General features: G+C 48.8%; 1 long non-coding RNA gene across 1 annotated transcript; it reads right to left on the bottom strand.

Annotated features, from left to right (window-relative positions):
* Positions 1-3,235: 3,235 nt before the first annotated feature.
* LOC116951037 (uncharacterized) lies at positions 3,236-5,340 on the bottom strand. The gene is made up of 3 exons (XR_012946492.1): positions 5,256-5,340; positions 4,963-5,036; positions 3,236-4,149 (listed from the first exon to the last, which is right to left on the bottom strand). It is a non-coding gene; the product is annotated as an uncharacterized LOC116951037 (long non-coding RNA).
* Between the last annotated feature and the right edge of the window lie 1,761 nt (positions 5,341-7,101).

Genomic DNA, 7,101 nt, shown 5'->3' on the forward strand with positions numbered 1-7,101 from the left:
TAAGGATTTGTGCAGAATGGGTGCAAACGTGTTGTGGCTCCGATATGGATAGGGAGAAAGAAGCCGAACGTGTTACATGAGTAGTGAGTCCAACTAAGTCGCAGACGTTCCTTTTTACAGGCAACACATTTATTTGTAACACAAAGGGGTAACTGCCCCTTCACCAGATACAGCCTAGGGTGGTGACCAACCAGCTAACTAGCCGAAACAGAGGAGTTACTGCTACGAAGGGTCGGGCCTCACTCGGGTCCGCGACCACGTGTTTGCCTTGTAAGACGTAGAGCTTCCAGCTTGAGATGTAGAGCTTCAGTTGGTGGACGTGGAGCTTCCAGCTTTTAGAATGCAGCGACCCCGGTCCCTCTCAGGGATCCGCCTAATATTCCCCCACGGGTCGGGGCCGCTCCGCCCCTGGCCCCGCCCGCCTTCTAGCTCCCTCTCGAGAGCTCTCCCCGGACACGTGATCACCCCCTAGTCCCCTCATCTGGGGGCCTCTCTGTGGACACTCTAGATTACGTGTCTGCAGGGTCAACCAGAGTGCCATGGTCCGAGGCAACCCTGTCCTTGGGCTGACACTCTCTCGCTCCCCCTCGTGGGAGATTGCACTGCACGCTATGCGTCGTGCTTGCGCTATCCCAGCGCTCACCAAGCCCCGCTAGGGCTGGTACTACACCCACCGATGTCAATGCATCACACGCCACGGCCCTAACGGGCGGGCACCATACAGTGACATCTCTGATGTCACATCAGGACAAACCTCATCATTGATTCCCTACCAGCGTCAGCCACCCAAGTGACCGTCTGAAATAACCAGTTAGCAACCATGACGTGAGAGCTTAATACCTAAGCGGAGGAGGATTGGACAGTCATCAGTCATAAAGCAATACTGCCCAAAGCTGCATACCTTAAGAAACAGTATCCAGCCGAGAATGCCTGACACCAACACTGGCCGAACACTGGTACCTATTTATTTTAATTTTTGTTAATTTTACCAGGCATGGCCCACTGAGCTGTAGAGGTCTCTTTTCTACTTGCACATTCAAGCTGGGCTGGGGCCATGCCGAGCTATCGTGGCATGACTCAGAAAGCAGGTCACTTTTCCACTGCGCAAGCCGAGCCGTGCCGCCGTCACACGCTACGTGTCGCCACGTTTGAGTAGCCAAACGCAACCGGCACCCATCATCGGCTCTGCCTCGAGCACAGCTGGGCCCCGAGCCAGATCCAGACGTCTTGTGAGGCCAGTGCAGTGCTGCTTGGTTCTAGCTCCGCTCTGCAAATAGCCAGTGGAAAAAGATCCGTACTGTACTGGCCCTGCGCTGGCACGGGGTTTGGATGTGCAAGTGGAGTAGGAGTGCAAGTGGAGTAGGAGTACAAGTCGCTGCCTTCCATATCACAGTGCCGCATTGCAAGAATCACATGGGGAGATACACTTTTTAACCATGTTGCTAACGTCACCTTTAAGACGTCCAGGCCTATTGTCAACGACTTATAGAACTCACACAAATAGCCACTCTGCTCTTCCTCTTAGGTAAATCGTGAACGCTCTTATTGCATCAAGAGCTGATAACCTCCTTCATGATAACAAAATGGCTGGGGGGCAGAATATAGGCAATGGGGTTGGCGGTGAAAGGCAGCTGTTATCTTAGGCGGTTTACACGACGGTCGCCGTCATAGGTTTACTGCAGGAATGACTGCAGCCACACCCACGCTGGCGAGACGCACGCAAAGTCCACCTTGGGCCATGATGCGCTGTGTTCACTGGCGGAGCCAGTGGGGGGGGGGGGGGGGAGTGGCACGTGCCCCCCCAATGATCCGATCGAAATCCTTCATTTAGATCGGATCATTGGGGTTTATTAATAATAAATCGGCATTTTGCGACCCCCACTGCCAGTGTAGCATATTATTACGTGCCAGGGAATCTATGAGATGATAAGACAACAGTCTGAGTCCATAATTGGTAATAAGTAACGGCAAAGCATTTAGAAGTGATTCACAGAATTGTGCACAGTTGCGTATACAGTACACGACTTCCCTGAAGGCAAACACCTTCAGCGAGCGCGATGCCGATCACACACGGTTCGAATTCGACCCTCGATTGATGGCTGTGCCATCGCCGCACACGCGTCGAATAAAAAGCAAGGGGCAAGTCTTTACTTACTAACTCCTATCATTTTTCAGTGCTGGAGGGGTTGCCCACCCTGACCTGAAAATCTTGACGTAGGTAAAAATATTCTCTGCAATCCACGGGTTTTTATCAGAGATTTGTCCACGAGGCAATTCAAATTTACAAACACAGACACAATTTAAACCGAGAGGATGGTTTCAAATTAAGCAATCATTGGAAAGATGTTCTAAATCAAAACAAACCTTAAACTAATTTTCAATGGTACAGTATATTTATTCAAATAGTGGTATCCCAAACTTTCACAGCAGCTTATTTCCCTTCACACCAACATTATGTAAACTCCCCCCCCCCCCCAGCACCGTGCCGGTCCAGTACATCATTTTATGCTAATTCCTTTGTCAAGGCCTTCTTTTGTTTCCTCCCACACAGCTTAAAGAACGCGACCTGGGCTTGCTGTCTTCACTCCAACGCTGTCCTCTGGACAGTCCAGTCCCTTCACCTGATGAAGGCCACTTGTGTTGTGGCCGAAACGTCGTGAATTTTTTGTTATTTTATTTTTACCTACGTGACTTTACCGAATAGAACGAAAGAGTACTGTATTGTCTGTTGAACTTATTTGATGCCTATTGAAACACGTGCATTTATTCTGATACGCTTTAGGTAATACTACAAACGTTTTGGAAAATGTTGGACTGTGACGCTGGCACAAAATGGCCTACCTTTTTTTTAACGTCGCAGGATCTTTGACATCCACCGTGAAGCAGACAGTGCGTGGTATTTTACGGTGAATAGACATAGTGTTTACCAGGGCGGCCTGCCTGAATCCAACTGTGAACCTCTGCAAAAAAAAAGCGACGAGCGTCCTACTGCTGGCCCACCCGCATCACCACCCATCCACTTGGGACAGAGACAGCGAAGAGGCATCCACAGGAGCCGACGCAAAGTCAACCGACGTACGGCAAACGACGGAGAGGAGGAAATCGCTCGGAGCAGCAGACAGACTCGGCGCAGGGGGAGCCGAGAATAACAGCAGCAGAGACAGGAAGATATGGAGGGGACTCTCATGGGCAGCAGGAGCAGAGACTATTTGGAGATGACGATGAAGAGACAGCATTCATATACGCAGGAACTTTATCATTTAAAATGCAAAACACGTTTTTACATGCCCGCGTTACATTTGAATGTAAATGTTATGTTTACAATTCCAAGGCGTGGATACTGTGGCGGCGTGAAATGCGCATGTTCACGCAACGCAAACACGTGGCTGGTTAGGCAACCTGCGGTCGCTACTTATGCCAATGAGCCCGTTACACAGTGGCTAGCGTGGGACAATCAGCAACCAGGCGCTTATCTGGGAATTGCTAAAACATAAACAAAAACTTGATTTGAAGCTTTCGTGACTGCAGGAATTACTCTGGTTCTTTCGGTAAAGTCACGTAGAAAGAAAATAAATTAAATAATAGAATACGACGTTTCGATTGCAACAAAAGCAGTCGTCATCAGGTAGAACTAAATTTGAAAGAGAGACAAAACACAGACACAGAGACACACAGAGACACATAACATAGACACACAGAGAGTCTCTGTGTGTCTATGTGAGTCTCTGTGTGTCTATATTGTCTATATTGTGTGTCTCTCTATTTTGTGTCTCTCTCTGCTTGTGTTTCTGTCTGTGTGTCTCCGTGTCTGTGTTTTGTCTCTTTTTTTAGTTCTACCTGATTACGACTGCTTGTGTTGTTATCGAAAAGTCGTATTCTATTATTTAATTTATATTCTTTCTACATGACTTTACCGAAAGAACCAAAAAGCATTAAAAAAATCCAACCCTAAGTTTTCAATTAACCAAAAGATAAATAATCCCAGGGGTCCCTTACTTTGTTAAAGTCCTACAAAGACACCGATGAAATGATGCAGGAGGAACCCAATATTTTATTCCGAGTCCATGATAAATGCCTCAAAGTCGTGGTCCAGGTCACCGACCAAAGCGTCGACAAAGTCGTCGACAGTCGGCCTCTTCTGAAGCATCCCTGCAACAACAGCGCCCGCGTTATACTCGAGGGCACGGACACGGCGCTCACAGCCACCACAAAGCTACTCGCCGAGATTAAATTTTGCATTACAAAGCATTCGCAAGGTGAAGTGCACACTGCGCGAGTTAGCCTTGGGTGGGCCCGATGCGTTGTGTCATTTGGGCAGTGGCAGCGCCTCAATAGATTTGCAGGGTTGGCGAAACTCCGCTGATTTGCGACGCAAGCACAAGATTCACGCTCGTTTCGCGAGAGTCGAGGAAGAGGACTTGGTGAGAAGGCGTTTCAGTATTGGGCGTATGGCTCGAGGCGAGCAGGTGACCACAAACAGCGAGCGAGCAAGACAAGGGCAGACCCACCCATCGCACAGCCAAGCAACTCGTCTGGAGCGTGACAAGACGACGACGAGCAGTGAAACATTAATTATTATTGTTATTATTATGCGAGCCACCTGTGGTTGCTTATTTACCCAGAAAAGCCTCACCAAGTCTCAACTCATTTTTAGGAGGGTCCTGCCAAGTTTTCGCAGTACGGTGGGCGATGATTGCCGCTGTGTATAATCCCAATTGAATAACACGCGGTGCGATAAAATAAATTTGGCCAAAGAGCGGCAAGCGCGCCGGGCCACATCACTGCCTTGTGACGAATATTTCCAGCCGATTTTATGAATAGAGCATAGACTGGCTGAGCATGCGCGACTGCTGTTACATCCAATAGGCTTTGCTAGAGTAGAGAGTATTTAACTTGCAAGTGACGAGGTAGGCGAGTGCTAACGATCATCACTGTGTGATGGCAAATAGTGAAGGCCAGTACCTTCTACCATCAGTATCGGCTCTTTCCCTCCTCCATGCGCCAACATCTCGTTGCGATATCGGTCCCCAACAGCTCTGAACGAGGACACACACAGGCATAACGAAGTTGCGGGTCACGTCAGGAAGTTAAGCCAACATTCCCCTGTCATCAGTCACATGAAACATGTTAACACACGTACTAGATTCTGCGTTAAATGGTGGTGAATAACTGTTGGTTTCAAATACATTTGATGTCCTCAACATTAAAACTGACAAACGATTTCAGGAAAAGGTTAAATGTACAGTATAGATTACCGTGTGAGTTGAATGATATGTGAACTGGTCCTGGGACCTCTGTGGTACTGGGCTCTGCATCACAAACTATCTGTTAAAAGCTGCACTGTACCAGTCGAAGGGATCTCGGTTAAAGCACTGCCGCCACAGCATGCTGGCCACAGCGCGAGACAGCAGGTAGGAGTAGTACTTGACTCCGTAGCCCACCAGGTGGCTAAACCTCAGCTGCCAAGCCTGCGTGAACACCACCCACGTACCCAATCACCACACGCGTACCCGATTACCACACATGGGTCATCGTCATACCCAACCAATCGCCACATCCGGCCAATTGCCACACGCGGCCAATCACTATACTCGTACCCAATCACCACGTGCGACCAACTGCCGCATGAGTACCCAATCTCCGTAAGCGTACGCAATTGCCGCATCCGTACCCAATCGCCACACGCGACCAATCGCTGCACGTGTACCCAAACAACGCACACGGTCAATCACCACACGTGACGAATCGCCACGCACGTATCCAAACACTGCGCACAGCCAATCACCATACGATAAAGGAATGGGATCCTTCTTCAGTTCACAGCATGGTGAAGTATGGGTTTATCAGGCAGTACATCAGCTCAGGGGTTTTTGGGTGGCGTTATCAAAAGTGGGTTCACGCTATCACTGACACGGCACTTTTCTTACAAGGACCATTCCCGTACACTCTGCCACACACAAAGAATGGTGGAACAGGGCAACTCCTCTGGTCCAAGTCAACGTGGGGCACAATACAGAACCCGGGAAGTTCCAGTCAACTGCTTAAACAAGACACACGGTGAAGGATCACAAACCGCACATGACAGTGTAGATTCGCTTGGTCCACCATATAGTGTAATCGATGGAAATGTCCTCAGTCCGTACCGATACAAAGGGTGGCCGTGGCCGTGGAACTCACGCACAGACGCACGCACGTTGGCTAAAGCGTGGCAGCACCTAATTAGCAATTCTGCTGGGGCTAAAGCTGAATAGCCAAGGGTGCATCAATCTGACATTGCCGATTCGCGATTCCCTGCTGCGGTCACTCTGTGCACACACACACACCGTGTTGGGGAGACGTAGGGCAGGCCGTAGTATTTTGCATGGGTCTCCATCAGGGTCTCGGTGGTGGACTTGTCGAGAGGGTGTTCACCATGGTAGAGCTGGTCCAGCATGGAGTAAAAAACCTGCGAGACACAAGAGTTCAACCCGCGACCCTCGTAAATGATGCGACCTCGCTACGTCCATTTGGCGTTCTCTAACACGGCTATAGTTACAAACCGAACAGCCTTCGCTTCATGGTCATTCGAATAAGAATACACCACATAGACCTTTAACTTCACTGACATAATAAAATACAATTTTTACGTGTAAAATGAATTTTAATAATGAAATTACTTTTAACGGATGATGCTCGCTCTGAGACGGGATTTAAGCAGGCTAAAAGCTGCTTAAAATGTTTGTTTGCATGTTTTGCCACAAGTAATGCAATCTGTTTAATGCAGATTTGATGCCTTGCAAAAGGTTCCTATTTGGTGTTTGAACATCTTAACACCTTTAATATTTCCAGAAAGGGTCAAACCTATTCTTATTTTTTCATAATTTTTGAAACTGGCAAAAAGGTCCCATAGATAGGATAAAAGTGTCCACTTTTGTTGCAATGAACGATCCAACAAAACGAAGACACGAGCCAGGGAGACGCCACCATCAGCGGCATCACTAGGATGCTCACCAGGACCACCGAGCCCTCTTCCTCGCAAGTGCCTGGGCACCAGCGTGTGGGCCCCGCCCTCTAGGGCAACGCGGCTTGCATTGCAGCCACAAGCATGGGTAAAGTTTGTCC

Source organism: Petromyzon marinus, chromosome 41 (assembly GCF_048934315.1).
Source record: "Petromyzon marinus isolate PM22_M1 ecotype Great Lakes invasive population chromosome 41, UKy_Petmar_22M1.pri1.0, whole genome shotgun sequence".
NCBI lineage: Eukaryota > Metazoa > Chordata > Hyperoartia > Petromyzontiformes > Petromyzontidae > Petromyzon > Petromyzon marinus.